The sequence below is a fragment of the Nipponia nippon genome, unplaced genomic scaffold, assembly GCF_047370975.1.
Source record: "Nipponia nippon isolate SJK-2023a ecotype South Korea unplaced genomic scaffold, ASM4737097v1 scaffold_34, whole genome shotgun sequence".
Classification (NCBI taxonomy): Eukaryota; Metazoa; Chordata; class Aves; order Pelecaniformes; family Threskiornithidae; genus Nipponia; species Nipponia nippon.
In genome coordinates, this window is record NW_028262352.1 from 1 (window position 1) to 16212 (window position 16212).

General features: G+C 39.4%; 1 long non-coding RNA gene across 1 annotated transcript in view; it reads right to left on the reverse strand.

Moving 5' to 3' along the window:
- Positions 1-2206: 2206 nt before the first annotated feature.
- Positions 2207-16212, reverse strand: part of LOC148054072 (uncharacterized) — a 91872-nt gene continuing 77866 nt past the window's right edge. Inside the window, exons 3-4 of the long non-coding RNA XR_015707707.1 lie at positions 15488-15588; positions 2207-2397 (exon numbers count right to left, since the gene is read on the reverse strand). This is a non-coding gene — a long non-coding RNA (uncharacterized LOC148054072). The remainder of the gene's footprint in view (positions 2398-15487; positions 15589-16212) is intronic.

Genomic DNA, 16212 nt, shown 5'->3' on the forward strand with positions numbered 1-16212 from the left:
TACTCTTAGTGGAAATGCAGAGTGCTACTTATATTGTATACTATTATAATCACAATACTTACTCATATTTTATATTATTATAATCACAATATAAATGCCTAAAACTAACCTAAGCTCCTTCTTCTCTAAAGGACATTAGTTTTAAGTCCATCCTTCACTTTATGACATTCAGAATTGTAATTCTGTGTTAAACACTGAAAGCTTTCAATATTTAAAAAACACCTTGTAAAGGATAGCATCCCAGTCTTCAGAGAGTTTGAGGCAGGATATACATAATTCAGGCATACAACAAAGTCAATATATACAAAGACCTGGTAATAAATAGAATCACAGAATCACAGAATCATAGAACGTCCTGAGTTGGAAGGGACCCACAAGGATCATCGAGTCCAACTCCTGTTCCTGCATAGGACAGCCCCAACCAGAGCTTAGAACTGCTTAACTTCCCAAGAGCATACTGTGACATCTCACTTTTCTTCTCTTTTTTTAGCTTGAGGATAGGGTGGCTTAAGGGCGTGTGGAAAACTGGTTGTGGGATTACCACCTGATCATACCGCTTTTGGAGATATTCATGTGGGCAGTCTATTAGTACAGTGTTGGATTTCATTATTATTGTCCATTTTAAGTTCTGTAAAATCACTTAGAACTTTAGCTAAGTAATTTATAACTGATCAAAATACAGAAATTATTCTAGCAATTTAAAATCAAAGTAAGGTTTTAAAACCAGGAAAAGAAAAGAAAACACTAGCAAAGCAGTATCATAGAATTACAGGAATCATAGAATGTCCTGAGTTAGAAGGGACCCACAAGGATCATCGAGTCCAACTCCTGTCCCTGCATAGGACAACCCCAAAAATCACACCATATGTCTGAGGGCATTGTCCAAATGCTTCTTAAATATTGTCAGGCTTGGCGCCGTGACTACCTCCCGGGGAGCTTGTTCCAGTGCTCCACCACCCTCTGCGTGAAGAACCTTTTCCTAATGTCCAACCTAAACCTCCCCTGGCATATCTTCCTGCCATCCCCTCAGGTCCTATCATTGGTCTTCAGGGAGAAGAGATCAGCACCTCCCCCTCCTCTTCCCCTTTGTGAGGAAGCTGTAAACGGCTTAATGAGGTCTCCCCTCAGTCTCCTCTTCTCCAGGCTGAACAGACCAAGTGACTTCAGCACGCTCACGCATACGGCTTCCCCCCTAAACCCTTCACCATCTTTGTGGCTCTCCTCTGGACACTCTCTAGTAGCTTTATATCCTTTTTGTACTGTGGGGCCCAAACTGCACACAGTACTCCAAGATGAGGGCCTCACCAGTGCAGAAGTAGAGCGGGATAATCACCTCCCTCGACCGGCTAGCAATACAGTGCTTGATGCACCCCAGGACACGGTTGGCCCTCTTGGCTGCCAGGGCACACTGTTGGCTCATGTTCAATTTGCCGTCGACCAAGAACCCCCAGATCCCCTCTCCGCAGGGCTGCTCTCCAGCCTCTTGTTCCCCAGTCTGTATGTACATCCAGAGGTTGCCATGTCCCAGGTGCCAAAATCCGGCACTTGCCCTTGTTAAACTTCATACGGTTGGTGATTGCCCAGCTTCTCTAATTTGTCCAGATCTCTCTGCAGGGGCCTCTCTGCCCTCAAGGAGTGTCAACAGCTCCTCCCAATTTTGTGTCATCGGCAAACTTTGATAACAAACCTTCAAGTCCTGCATCCAAGTCATTTATGAAGATATGGAAGAGCTCTGGCCCCAAGATGGATCCCTGCGGAACCCCGCTAGTGACTGGTCGCCAGCCCGATGTAACCCCATTTACTATATCCCTTTGAGCCTGACCCATCCAGCCAATTGCTCACCCATTGCATTACACTTTGTTACACTTGTAACAAAGGGGATAATTTGTTAGATCTTACTAGAAAAAATAAAAAGAAGTCTGAGAAACTGTATTATTTTATTAATATACTTAAAATCATTGAACACTGTCATGACACAGCATTTGTAAAGTTGGCAGTAATAAAAAAACATTTGGCAATATACTGAATTCACTAGAGTTTATATTTATATTTATAATGAAATACTTTTCACTTAAATCATAAAGTTAAATAACTGTCATAGGGAGGAGTTCTTTGCACAATATAATTCATTCCTTATTACAATATTCAGATGTGGGATTACAATCCGTTGTAATACAACAATCCCTTTTTACACTGCAGCAAATTTTATGAAGCAATTTATGCTTTCAAATTTTATTCCACTACCCAAAATAAATAATTAAATGCTGCATTTTGTTTCAAATGCTCTAAAATTATTCTTTAAACCAAATTTTTCAAATTTTATGTTTTTTCCACTCTGGCTTGTCCATTTCATCATCTTCTGGTTCCACTTCTGCAAAAACTAGTTTTGGCTGTGTTCTAGAAAATATTAAAAAGATTAAAATAATGGTCAGACTACAATTGTCTATTGGAAACTGTATTAGACATGCACTAGACACAAATTACATCCTTTCTATACTTAAAAAAAGAGCATACTAGACTTGCCTGTTTTTCATTTTCAGCATAAACCGATCAACAAACCTTCTAAGAAATGAAGAAACTTGCAGCTCTCAAGCAAAGAACAAGCATAACAAAAATGCATCTTTTGTGAGTATTATTTCCTCATCAGCTCGCAATCATTATCTGTGTATTCCATGAATAAAATTAAGATAGAAGAAAGGAACAAATCAATTTAATATAATGCTAGAAAAATGGAGCCACAGGTCTTCTCATTCCATGATTTTAAAAAAGAAACCTCCATTTTGATACACTGTAGTATGACAGCAGCCAGTAAGTGAAAACAGAACAGCTAAGCCAGGTTTCTGACTTTTAGCCTATGCATGAAAAAAAACAGCTTCTCCTCCAGAGACTTCATCCAGCACTACCGTAACATAAAAAACTAATGATCTTCATATGAGACCACAGTATATTCTACAATCAAGCTTGATGGTATCTATTCCTTTGTTGTTTACTTGTATTTTAAATAACATTGTCATGGTTTAACCCCAGCCAGCAACTAAGCACCACACAGCCGCTCACTCAGTCCTCCCCAGTGGGAGGGGGAAGAGAATCGGAAGGGTAAAAGTGAGAAAAAGCATGGGTTAAGATAAAGACAGTTTAATAGGGAAAGCAAAAGCTGTATGCACAAGCAAAGCAAAATAAGGAATTCATTCACTACTTCCCATCTTACTTTTCCAGGAAAGCAGGGCTTCATCATGTGTAATGGTTACTTGGGAAGACAAATGCCATATCTCCAAACTTCCCCCCTTCCTTCTTCTTCCCCCAGCTTTATATGCTGAGCATGATGTGTCATATGGTGTGGAATATCCCTTTGGTCAGTTGGGGTCAGCTGTCTTGGCTGTGTCCCCTCCCAACTTCTTGTGCAACCCCAGCCTACTCACTGGTGGGGTGGTGTGAGAAGCAGAAAAGGCCTTGACTCTGTGTAAGCACTGCTCAGCAATAACTAAAACATCCCTGTATTGTCAACACTGTTTCCAGCACAAATCTAAAACATAGCCCCATACTAGCTCCTATGAAGAAAATTAACTCTATCCTAGCCAAAACCAGCACAAACACTTAAACTTTATAAAAATAATTATTGATTACTTTTTAAACAAACACAGTATCAAGTAGTATTTCAACAAACTGTTTGGACATTCAATTCCCCTGTTTTACACTTTAATCAACGCATGGTCCCCCTTTCCAACCTAATTCTCAGCACAATCATTGCGGAGCTGAAACTACTAGATTTCTGATGCTGGCTGTGCTCGATTTCTCATTACAACAAAGACTTGACAAAGTATAAAACGCAGCCAAGGCAGTCATCATCTCATTAATGTATTAACTAATGTTTTTACAGCAGTCTAAGGATGAGAAGCACTATTATTATAACAACTGTTATTTGGCAGACTCTAAAAAAATGCATAAACCTTAACAAAATTGTGTCTGCCTTACTTAACACAATAGGCATAATTCAATGTTGCCACTGACTTTGAAGAGTAATAGCAAGCCATCAGCTATTAAAGAGCAGGATTCTCCACTTGTTAAATATGTGGCACAAAATAGATTTAAAGTCACCAAAACTACTCAAAGACAACTTCCCGTATATACAGGATCTTTCTATTGGCCTGCCTTCTCCTCCATCCTCCAAACTTGCCATGGAGGTAAGGAGTATACCAAGATGTTCCAGAGATGGTCCTACTGCGGGACTCTATTGGCACATGGTCCCTGGGTGCAGGCTGTATGTCTCATTATGCCTAAGCAGACCTTGAACCCAGATAAGGACCTACACTACTGGAAGTTGATGAGTCATTCTGTTCTCCATGTAAAGCAGAACTAAGAGTAAAAAATTAAGATTTTCTGAATTTAAAATGTCATCAGAAAATAGTTACATAAACTCTACTTAACCAATCACTCAAGCAGGATTTAAAAAATTTTAAAAAAACAACATCTGATCCAAAACAGTCACCAGGGATGAAGACTTTATTGGCTGAAACACTGGATTCTGTTAGCTGCTGAAGAGGTGGAATGTATGAATCTTCTTTTTCTCTTTATTTCAAAACCTGTTAATTGAAGTTTATTTAGCCCATTTTAACAGTGTACCTTCCTTTTATCACAATACACAAAAGAAAGGTATCTAAATGCCATATAGGTTCACATCAGGTCAGTATTGATATGTTTGTTAGTAAAGCACAACTATCAAGTGTAAACCTATAATTTCTGACCATGAAACCTGCAACTGTCATAATTTTAGTCAGAAACTTCTAACCATGAAGAATGACTTAATTTGTGAAATGAGCAACAGAACTTATGCATTTTCCAGGATAGGAGTGGTACAGTGAAAAGTTATAGACTTCAGCTAATATAAGTATGCTACTCTGAGTCCAGTAAAGCAGGGGGGAAGAAACTGTAGCATAATCTAGCAGTAACCAGCTAAAGAAAAAACATAGAGGAAATCAAGTCTGCTTGCTGTCTCGTTTTTTAAAATTAGCATGAAATGGCTGTAGCCTCAGCTCAGCTGAAATGTGAACTGTTTGACCTCCACAAGCTATACAGAAGTAACTGGGACACCTAGGGTGATTCACATGCCTGGCCATTTTAAAGACATAAGCATAGAAAACACTGTTTTTGTTATAGCATCAGCAGCAGTGGTCATTTAATTAATTTAAACACAAATTGTTCTGCTTAGTAACTGCACTAGAGATTGCTAGTGTAGTAGGAGTTTGCTACATGATTAATATTTATACAAAAATTATCAAAACAGGTTTGCTACTTCAAAATATTTTAATTTCTGAGGGCTAATTAATACATGTGGAAAGCAGTATTCTTTTTCCCATCAACTCTCTCCAATTTTATTTATCCTTGACTTTGGGGGTTGATTTCAGTTTGTTAGGGATCTGCTTGGCAGATCTCATGGGAGATTGCCATGGAGGGCAAAGGGGCCCAGGAGAGCTGGTTGATCTTTGAGGACAACCTCCTCAAAACACATTTCATCCCGTGTGCAGAAAGTCAAGGAAGTCTGGCAGAAAGCCTAGTATGAATGCACAGGGATCTCCTGACTGAGATAAACCCCAAACCCCAAAAAGGAAGAACACAGACAGAAGAAGCAGGGACAGTCTTAGCTAAGAGGAATAGAGGCATTAAGTGAACATGTAGGAAAGGAGTTAGGAAAGCCAAAGGTCAGCTGGAGTTGAAACTGGAAAGAAATGTAAAAGGCAACACTAAGGGCTCTACAACTACAGTGACAGCCAAAGGAATGCTAAGGAAAATATGCTCAGTGGGGCAGGTAACCTACTACCATAGGAAATGGAAAAAGGCCAAGGCACTCGGTTTTTGGCTCAGTTTTCCTGAGAAGGTCTCTGAGGACCCTTACACTACCAGCAGAGTCTTTGGGAGGGAGTGAGACATTACCAACAGAAAAGGAGAAGACGGAGACAGGGAGTACATAGCTCATTGGACATACACAAATCCATGAAACCAGATGGAACTGGACCCAAAGGTACTGAGGGAGATGGCCAATGTCATTGCAAGGGCACTCTATCATCTTTGAGAGGTCATGGTGATCAGGGGAGGTTCTTGATGACTAGAAAAGGCAAACATATTCATCGTCATGAAGGGCAAAAGGAGGACTTGGGGAACTACAGGACGGTCTACCTAACCTCAGTGTTTGGGAAGGCTATAGAACAAATCCTCATAGAAGGCATTTCCAGGCACATGAAGGACAAGAAGGTGATAGGGAACAGCCAGTATGGATTTAGCAAGGGCATACTGTGCCTGACAACCTGACTGCTGGAACAGGCTGCCCAGAGAGGTTGTGGAATAATATCCTTGAGGATATTAAATTTTGGCTGGGCAAGTCCCTGAGCAACCTGAATCTAATTGGACCTGAGCAACCTGATCTAAGTGAACACGCTTTAAGCAGGAGGCTGGACTAGATGACCTCTGGAGGTCCCTTCCTACCTAAATTATTCTATGATCCTGTGATTCCACATGACTGTCAGCTGAAACCAGTATCTCATACACTGACAAATGCATTCCTATTGTGGGTTACACTAACAGGCTCCAAACAAAAAGGGGAAAACAAAACTAACATGATTTATTCTTATTAGATTTGTTTGTATGATTTTCTGCATGCTTCTCTTTACTTCAGTGGTTTTCAACGTATTCAGATATGCAGACCCCTAAAAAATTTCCAGGGGCCATGCAGACTGCTCTAGAGTCAACATAATCCCTCTGGTTATGGGTTGTTTTCCTTAGTTACCTTTCAGGGATCCAGTAAAAAGTAGCTCATTGGCACCTGAGATTCATAGACTAGCAGCTAAAAAAATACTGCTATAGCTAAACCAGCTGGAGATGACAATTGCATATCACAGCATGTGTCTCATGTTGCAGTAACTTTTGAAATTTGTGTTTATATTGCACTGAAACAAAGAAAGAAGAAACCAGAATAATGTCAGAAATGCTACTTTCAGACTGAAAAGCAGAGGTTTTCAGCATCAGGCCCCTTGTATACCTTACCCCACCAACCAGCCTGACTCTTCTTTGAATCTCAGAGGCTTCCCTCTCAAAATTAATAATTTCCAAAGAAGATTTAGCTTAAATATACCAACATGTGTCAACAAAATCACTGTTATAAAACATTCTGTTCAGTCTTGCTTCTTCAACTAAAGACACTTGAGCCACTATATGACTAACACTTCACACACTGGTACTGCCATTGAGAAAAAGATCAGTGAACATAGCACAACTACAGGCTGTTGCTTCAAGCCATTCCCTTTTGCCTGTGACAAGCAGCAATGACAAAGACAGCAAAACAGAAGCAACATCACTGAACTGTAAGATATTTTCTAAGAACTCTGGTCTACCTTGATGGGGAGGGAAATTTCACCCTCAGCTTCCCTGTGGTACAGAAGAGAGCTACATCTGGGCCTGATTAGGCCCTCAGCTACAATGCTTAGTAATTCCTGCTGATCCTTCAGAGGGACATCTGAAGTCATTATAGTATCTCTGTACAGCTGTGATAAAACAAACAGCTCACAAAGAATGTAATTTTCAAACATTTACAACTGATGCCTCAAGTTCCTGTCCTGTAGTTCTTTACCTGAAAGCTTCAATCTGTCCTTCCTTTCCATTCTCTCCACTAGAATGACTCTTGCCAAGGTCTCTAACAAGCTTTTTCCTGAAAAATCTCAAGGTCTTTTCTTTATCCTCATCCATTATGACTTTTCTGCTGCATTGATCACATCTTTGATACTTTATTCACATTGGGCTTCTGTGATAAGTCATCTTCTGATTCAGCATGGACTTCTTATCATCCCTCAGTATCCTTTCAGCAGCATCTGTTTTTTCACCCATGCTTTTGCCACTTACGTACTTCCCCCTCCTTTTCTGGCTCAAATTATAGGAGAAACAGAAAAGTCAGGCTAATGATAACAAGCTTGAAAATAATTTCAAGTGATAAATAATGCAAATGACTATTTGGCTTCAAGAATAAATTAGGCACCTTTAACTCCAACAAAAAGGAAATATTTTTACATACAATGTATAAACTAACAGCAAAAGTCATGCCACAGGTATTTCTTATAAGAATTATTAAAGTGAAAATATAATTAAAAAGCATGAAATCAGTTATCTGATTTAGAATGACCTAATCACTATGAATCAGGACCAGACGAACTCTAACCCAGTCATCACAATCACAGAGTTATGAAAACTCTGATCAAACAAAAAATGAGTGTTTCTTAGTCTTCTCATTCTAAAATTATTTTATAACCATCAATGAAGAAAATTAAGTAACTATGGTTTCCTTAGACATTTTCTTAAGAAGGAAAATTAAAAACTGTAAGTGAATAACCATCCGTTAGGCAATGCAAAAACAAAAGCCTTGTCAAACGAGATATATAAAGTGGATACTTTTATACCATATTTAAGTGAAAAGTTGCTACAAGAAATGTGGAAAAACTGATAGCAGAGAAATAAAGTAGTAAAAAGAATAAACACTATTGAAAAAAATGGAATGTACTGGTTGCATGTTTTCTAGGTCTCAAGACAGTATGTAATTTTAAGCATGCATCAGAATATCACCTTTCCTAACTCTATCATAGAATCATAGAATCATAGAATCGTCAAGGTTGGAAAAGACCCTTAAGATCATCGAGTCCAACCGTCAACCTGTCACTGCCAAGTCCACGTCTTCAAGAACCGTATCTATCCGTTCTTTAAATACCTCCAGGGATGGAGACTCAACCACTTCCCTGGGCAGCCTGTTCCAATGCCTGACTACCCTTTCGGTGAAGAAGTTTTTCCTAATATCCAACCTAAACCTCCCCTGGCGCAGCTTGAGGCCATTTCCTCTCTTCCTATCACTTGTTACTAGGGAGAAGAGGCTGACCCCCACCTCGCTACAACCTCCTTTCAGGTAGTTGTAGAGAGCAATAAGGTCTCCCCTCAGCCTCCTCTTCTCCAGACTAAACAACCCCAGCTCCCTCAGATGCTCCTCATAAGACATGTGCTCTAGACCCTTCACCAACTTCGTTGCCCTCCTCTGGACATGCTCCAGCACCTCGATGTCCTTCTTGTAGTGAGGGGCCCAAAAATGAACACAGTACTCGAGGTGCGGCCTCACCAGTGCCGAGTACAGGGGCACTATCACCTCCCTGGTCCTGCTGGCCACACTATTCTTGATACAGGCCAGGATGCCATTGGCCCTCTTGGCCACCTGAGCACACTGCTGGCTCATGTTCAGGCAGCTGTCAACCAACACCCCCAGGTCCTTTTCCACCAGGCACCTCTCCAGCCACTCTTTCCCAAGCCTGTAGCGTTGCATGGGGTTGTTGTGACCCAAGTGCAGGACCCGGCACTTAGCCTTGTTGAACCTCATGCAGTTGGCCCTGGCCCAACGATCCAGCCTGTCCAGGTCCCTCTGTAGGGCCTTCCTACCCTCCAGCAGATCGACACTCCCACCCAGCTTGGTGTCATCTGCAAACTTACTGAGGGTGCACTCGATCCCCTCATCCAGATCATCAATGAAGATATTGAACAGGACCGGCCCCAACACTGAGCCCTGGGGAACACCACTCGTGACCGGCCGCCAACTGGATTTGACTCCATTCACCACCACTCTTTGGGCTTGGCCGTCCAGCCAGTTTTTAACCCAGCGTGGAGTGCACCCATCCAAGCCGTGAGCAGCCAGTTTCTCCAGGAGAATGCTGTGGGAGACAGTGTCAAAGGCCTTACTGAAGTCCAAGTAGACAACATCCACAGCCTTCCCCTCATCCACTAAGCGGGTCACCTTGTCATAGAAGGAGACCAGGTTAGTGAAGCAGGACCTCCCTTTCATAAACCCATGCTGGCTGGGCCTGATCCCTCGGTTGTCCCGCACGTGCCGTGTAATGGCACTCAGGATGATCTGCTCCATGACCTTCCCTGGCACCGAGGTCAGGCTGACAGGCCTGTAGTTCCCTGGATCCTCCTTCCGACCCTTCTTGTAGAGGGGCGTCACATTAGCTAACTTCCAGTCATCCGGGACCTCCCTGGTTGACCAGGACTGCTGATAAATGATGGAGAGTGGCCTGGCCAGCTCCTCTGCCAGCTCCCTCAGTATCCTCGGGTGGATCCCATCTGGCCCCATGGACTTGTGAACATCCAGGTGGAGGAGCAGGTCAGTGACTGCCACCTCTTCGACAACTGGGACTTCACTCTGCGTCCTATCTCCATCTCCCAGCTCAGGGGCCTGAAAAATCTGAGGATGACTAGCTTGACTATTAAAGACTGAGGCAAAGAAGGCATTAAGTACCTATAGTATATCTTATGCTATAGCTAAAGGAGCCAGTTTCCCTAGGTTTGTATACTGGTCATTATTATGAACTCCTGATTTTAACAGGGCCACCGGGGACACTCTTACAATCCAGTATTATGTGATAATTTACATCAATGATTTGTACTTTGCATATTTTATTAAACATGCATCTGTAAGAACATCTGTAAGATACTTTATATACAAGGTAAACATACATGCCCTGCAAAGTCAGATATAGGATATATAATTAACACAGCTCTCTATTTTATGAGTGTGTGCAGGCAAGCAGCTAATGAAACCTATGACTTGCATTGGTCTGCAACTGTTAATATAGACCCCCATTTCTGAAAATTAAGAACATAACATGATTATAAAGAAAGTTTTTGCATTCCAGTGCCTTAGCCTATATTATTATTAATAATATTATTTAATTTATTAATAATTAATTTATTAATAATAATAGTTTTAAAATGTTCTTTGCATAGCGTACATCTTAAAGTCAAGTTTTTAAAGCAAGGATAACGGCAGTTTCACTGGCATGAGATTTATCAATTGACAAAACCATCAAGGCAGCATGCTGTTGACTGCAGTCCAACTCCCCCACATACATATCACCATCTGGTGTGTAAGTTAATAGCAATCTGGACTTGCATCCTCCCCACTTCTCAGCCAGCTCTCTTCTTCCCCTGCAGCTACATCTTTTAACAAGAAACCGTAATGAGATCTGCCCAATTGACACAGTAAGCCTTCTGTAATACAGCTATGTTTTAAAACTTTCATGTCTACTACATTGCAGGTGTCAGGGATGAAAATTAATATACAATCAATGAAGTTACTGAGCCAAAAATATACTGAGGTATCTACCTACCTGTGTGACTGTATTTACTTTTGAGAATGGATAGTTGCATCTCTCAAATAAGACAAGGTACCTACACATTCAAAGTAAATTTCATCTCTAGCAAACATGAACCCTCAATTAAAAATCAATATTTAGCATATTCATTGCAACAACTGTTACAGAATCAGGCTTTCAAATATTTCTTCTTTGGCTTTCAAATATTTCTTCTTTGATACCAAGGATGATGATATTGTATAATGCATTCATTTGATGTACTTTACAACAATGCCATACTTATTACCCAGTCAAAGCCAGGCTGTTCTCAAGCTGCTTTGGAACAGCTATTCAGTTATCTTTGTGAACATGTGGGTCAAGTCAGAAAACAAGTGTCACCACTAGAAACAGCTATGATTCTTAATATACTTTGAGTTTCTGGAAAGAGGTGATGGTTGTTTCACTAAAGAGCTAAAAACTAATAAAGAAAATACAGTAAGTAAAGTACTGATGAAAGTACAGCCTAGGAGAGAAAACACTGGGCTGCAAACAAGAAAAAACAGTTTGTTATTGGCTCTGCCTGTTCTGTGCAGACTGTTTCATCTCTTTGCAACCTTTTCCTTATGCATTTTGAAATTTTGAAATTTTGAATTGTATTTATTCTTAGAAAATAATAAAAAAAATATTTGGTAGAAAGCATTAAAGAAGCATATTGCACAAGTTTCATTGTAACACATATGCACAAATACGATGCTCATACACACAATTTAAACTGAGAAAGTTACCATCTGTGGGATACCAAGATTTTACTACCATAATCTTGATGAGGCTGTTTAATTTATGTAAAAACAACTGAACACTTATTTCTTTATGTTGAATTTTTGGTAGGAGATTTTATCAGTGCAACTTTTAGTATTTCTATACCTGTAAGACCAAGTTAATTCAAGCAGGTACTTGGGTCCTTATGTAGTAAAAATTCAAATAAAAACTTATGACATTCAAGAAATAATATAAAATATGCTTTCATAACACCAATCTTGAAGGTTTAACCTAAGAATCAGTCAGAACTAGAGGGCATATTGGAAAACTTATCATCCCAGTCTGTCAATGGGACAGTACCTTATTAAAAGGTATATTACAATTTCAGACATTGATTTGAAGAAGATTCTAAATTCCAATGAACTTAGAAAGATTTAAAATAATTTTCTAGCACTGATAGGTACATTTTAAAAATGGAAATGTCAAATTTCAGCAATTTAACCTCCTGGAAACTCTTATCTGAGATCTGAGATCTTCAGTTCTTTCCAGTTCTACCTGTAAGCTTAAAAGACAGACATATAACCTCTGAAAAGTTTCCAAAGTATGCAACAAACTTAAAAATTTGCAAAGAAAATCCTTACAACATTTTTCTGCATTGCTTTATGTGGAAGTATCCTTATTTAGTTTCAGAATTATGCGGAAGAAATAGTTAAACAGCTAAAATCCGGTGATAAAATTCTGAAGCTTTGCATAATTGGGACCTAAGTCTTTGAATGGCATTTATCAATGCCATTGGATACACAAGTTCCATTGGATTTTAAGCAGAAAGATTTTTAAAAAATCACAAAACTCTTTACAGTATAAACATTAAGGACAGTGCACACAAAGTATTTAGATAATAGACCGTGTGCTGATATAGCCAAGACTGTAGTAAGAATGGAGTGAGATAAATATCCCTGATCTTTACAGCTACTGCTTTACCCACTGCTACCCAAAAACTGGAGCTGCACATCTGCAGCAGTGAGGTAAGTAGGAGACTTACTGTGGCTGGAAAGTACCTGAGATGGGAACCCAGAACCAAAGTGCCTTGATATGGGCCTGGTTACCAAGATCGCTCAGACTTTCTCATTCTAAACTTTCTTTTTTTTATTATGCTGCCAAACAACTTCTTTGTTCTACAGAAATTATTTTAGCTATTTTTAAGACCAAGACTACTGGAAAACAGAGCTAAATCCAAACACTGTGGAACTGGAAAAGGAAGAAGAGAAGCAGGATAGCACAATCGTGTGACAGCTCTTACTTCACATGAGGAAACATTACATAGGGCAATGCTAATGGGGAGGGCCAAAATCTCTTAGTCGATCCCCTCGTCCCCTTGTAAAATTTGGGAAAGGGCAGGTCACTAAACATTTTATAGTAACAACAATAACTATTCCTTATGCATCAGTGAGTCTTAATATGAACATGAGGTCTTATACAAGTATAACCCTGAGGCTGGAGAGATATTTAAGCTGTTTAAACCCCCATATATCTCTGGGCAAGTTCTAAATCTTGAAAAATCACTTGGAATTTGTTCAAGATCTATCACTAACATCTCTGATTTTGCCACTGGTATTGCTGATGTTCCCAAGTAGCAAAAAGCTTCCTAAACCCATCTATACACACCAATTTAGTTATGCAAACCTGAAGATTTAAGAAAGGAAAAAGAGAATCTTGGATCTTAATTTAAAAAAAAAAAAGTACTTATAAGAGGACAGCCCATCTTTTTTTAAGGCAGTTGTCCTTTCAGGTGCATCAGAATCTAGAAACCAACCATTATTAACAACTACAGAGCATACAGAATATATACCTTTCTGGTTGTGCAAGGCTATAAATAAACTTGTATGAAGTGCTAACATCTCACACCAATGCTCAATACTTAATGAAAGATTGCAACTTTTTAGAGGGGAAAATATAAAGCTAAATGATCTGCAAATAATATCATACCTGAGAAAGAGCTAAGGATGTTGCTATAAAGATATGTTTAAATTCCTTAACGTCTTATAATGTAATCCTGCATAAGAGTCTCTGCTTGTCTCTCTTTTAATTTTGTTTTGACCATGTGTAATTTTGCTCCCCTAGGAGAAAACATACAGCAGTTCAGTTGGTCTGTTTATATCAAACAGAAACCATTTTTTATTCAAGACATAGGCTCAACTAAATTATGTAGTACTTTAAATATTCATGAATGTGTGTATCTTTGCCTGTCCACGCACACGTGAAGGAGGGTAGAGAGGTTAGTGTTTCTGTTATAGAGCAGTTTATATGACATGCGGAAATAAGGGTGGAAGATTCATTTCACACTTCATTTGTTCACAGTACTTGTAGCGTGCACATTGAAAACGCTCCTCTCCAAACATGGGCAATGATTTGTTCCTAGTACTCTTCCTAAGCAGCAAAGGTGTCAGTTATCTAACCAGAGGTGTCTGTAACACTGCAGTGGGAAAGCCTCCATAAGCCTGGCTGCAGCAAGACTGTTTTAAGCTGGTGGTATTTTCCTTCTCATTATAAGTACCAGGAAACAAACTGGGTGCAAAATGGAGCTAGGGTTCTTGTGGTCTGTGCCTAGGAGACTCAGGCAGTCGTCTGGAGAGGGGTCCAAACAATGATGACCAACCACTCTCTTGTCTCTAAATTGACGAAGACAAGAAAAATAAAATTTATTTCTGACAATCTTATAAACCAGAGTTTATCTTCACATCCAAATGTCCAGATCACAGTAAGTATCGAGAAACTGTGAACTGTAACACAGTATGTTTTTGGATGCCAGTGAAAGAAAGATGAGGGCATATATGGGAAGAACATCTTATTCATACCACTCAGTATAGATGAAGTATACATTTTCCCCCTGCTGACAGGAAGGAAGCATGCCCCAGTTCTCCACCCAATCCAGATGGTAAAAGCAAATTAATTGCAAAAGAAGTATTTATAGACTAGTTAAGTTCTCTTCATTATAGGCTGACAAGTCACCTTCTGATTAATCCATTAAGATGTATAGGCAAAATCCACACGTGATAGGAGGGGGTGGATGAGAAGACAAGCAGAAAGATGGGAATGTGCTTCTTTGCCTTGCCCACTCTCAAACTGAGTCTTCCAGCATTACTTCACAGACACGGAAGTTTAAGCTAATGCTTCTAATCAAGATTTTTACTTCAGAAAAAAAAAGAGACATCAAAAATATGACTAAATAAAATAAATATCCTTTCAATAACACCATATCAACAGCCTTCAAGAGATCAGATGAAAGGTTGGTTATTCTTACTGTAGATTTCATGCAATTCAAAAATGAAGGTGTTTGTAAATTCAGGTAGAACTGCCAGCATACAGCACCATGAAAAGCCCAGAAGAAAATGCACTGCTTTTCAAAAACAAACTGGTTTTGGTTTTTTTTTTCTTTCGACTGTAACTAAATAAGTAAAACTCTGCAAAATAAATGTTACTAAACCAATTTTTCTCATTTCTTAGTATAATCGTAGAATCACAGAATCAGGCTAAATTTGAGAAAAAAATCATGTTCTTAATCATTAATCATGATTATGTACCTCTGGCTTTTGACAGGATCATAGTACACTTTTGCCAAACCTTTTCCTGTACCAACCATGTTCTGGTTCAGCTTGAGATGCCAAAGGCAATGCACAACACTCTGAAAGAAAGTAACATATTGATAGTTGGTCATTCATCTAGATCTTAGAATTAATATTCATATTGTCAAATAGCAGATCAAAGTCACACCGTAGTAGGAACGAACTTGAATACGTGAATGAATATGTGAATACATGAATGAATAAAAGTTCTTCTCCAGAGCAGAATACAATGTAAAAGGAGTGACAACACATGGATGTAGGCAGAGAAGGAAGTACAAATTGGTGGCAGTGTGATAACCAGTGATTTCCATACGCTAACTGCTCCAGGGTCTTTGTGGGCATAATGGAAATAGAAAGTTAAAGGGGGATTTGAAGGAAAACAATGAGGTGCTTCAGAAATAGCAATGCAGGCCTTCATGACTTTTGCATTTTTCTTTTTAATTCTTAATTCTTCCACCCTGCTCTTTTCTTTATCTGTTTTTCTCTTCTCACACTAAAGCTTTCTCACACAGCGCTGACCTTTCACTTGCTGACTGCAGAAATGTAAAAGTAACTGATTTTCACTCTTGGTTCTTTCTTCCCTAGAACACTCAGAAGAACTTGGTATTTGAAGCCAATGTCTCACAGCTCTGTCACCTTTCTGGTCACCACAGAAACTCATTTTCAGACATTAAGAATATTGT